The sequence below is a fragment of the Myotis brandtii genome, unplaced genomic scaffold (assembly GCF_000412655.1).
Source record: "Myotis brandtii unplaced genomic scaffold, ASM41265v1 scaffold529, whole genome shotgun sequence".
NCBI lineage: Eukaryota > Metazoa > Chordata > Mammalia > Chiroptera > Vespertilionidae > Myotis > Myotis brandtii.
The window spans coordinates 2,734,096-2,734,967 of record NW_005369934.1 but is presented as its reverse complement, the minus strand read 5'-3'; the positions used below and the strand labels follow the sequence as shown (position 1 = coordinate 2,734,967).

General features: G+C 34.3%; 1 long non-coding RNA gene across 1 annotated transcript in view; it reads left to right on the top strand.

Moving 5' to 3' along the window:
- The first annotated feature begins 256 nt into the window (after positions 1-256).
- LOC106728062 overlaps positions 257-872 on the top strand; it is a 19,022-nt gene continuing 18,406 nt past the window's right edge. Inside the window, exon 1 of the long non-coding RNA XR_001364306.1 lies at positions 257-268. This is a non-coding gene — a long non-coding RNA (uncharacterized LOC106728062). The remainder of the gene's footprint in view (positions 269-872) is intronic.

The following is an 872-nucleotide window of genomic DNA, read 5'->3' as shown; positions in this document are numbered from 1 at the left end:
AGTTAGTAGACTAACTCATCATATATAGGGACAGTGACCTGTTCAGAAAAGTCAGTAACATGAACTGATGCTTATTAATTTATCAAGGAACTGAGCCTCCTTAAAAATTAAAAGATAGATTATTAACCTATTGAAAGAGATATTAGAAAATAAAATTAATGCATTGACATCCTGAGTGGAACAAAAATAGAAACATATACAATAGAACAGAACATCTATATGTCACGTTTGTTCCATTTATATTTTCTGTTGGTTTTCAAGAACTTCTGTATCAAAAAATTCAGACAAATTTTCCTAGGAATATATACTCACAAAAATAATAGAAAACATTTGTTTCAAGTTCTTTTCCTAAAAGAATTTGCTTGGAATAGAGATTGTATTGATCAGAAAAGGAATGTACCACAAAGTGGAGGAAAATGTATTGAGGTTAGTTAGAATTACCTAGCATTAAGCCACTGATTACATAGCAACATGTACCGTTACTAAGCCATGGTGATGAAAGAGGAAAGTTAAGAAGTATGATCACATTATTTTCTTTGCCACAAGAGTCAGATAAACTACATGCCTTTAAAGTTTGTCAGCATTGATGAAGTTCAATTGAGCCTTGTTGGTTTCATTGTTGTCTTGGTTAAACCATTCTCTTCTTCAGGTAGTCATATATGAAAAAGTTAATTAAATAGCTAGTAAGCAGAATGCAGGCAAAGGTCTCAATAGGTCCACTTTGGGAGATGGGTTTGCAGCCTAGCAAAGGAAGAGAACATGAGGGATGAGCTTGCATAGACACAGGCTGTCCTGAACCTGATGCTGTAGAAGTTCTTGGATTCTGCAGCCTCCATCCATCTCACATTAATTTTGGTTGCAATCAGTACAAC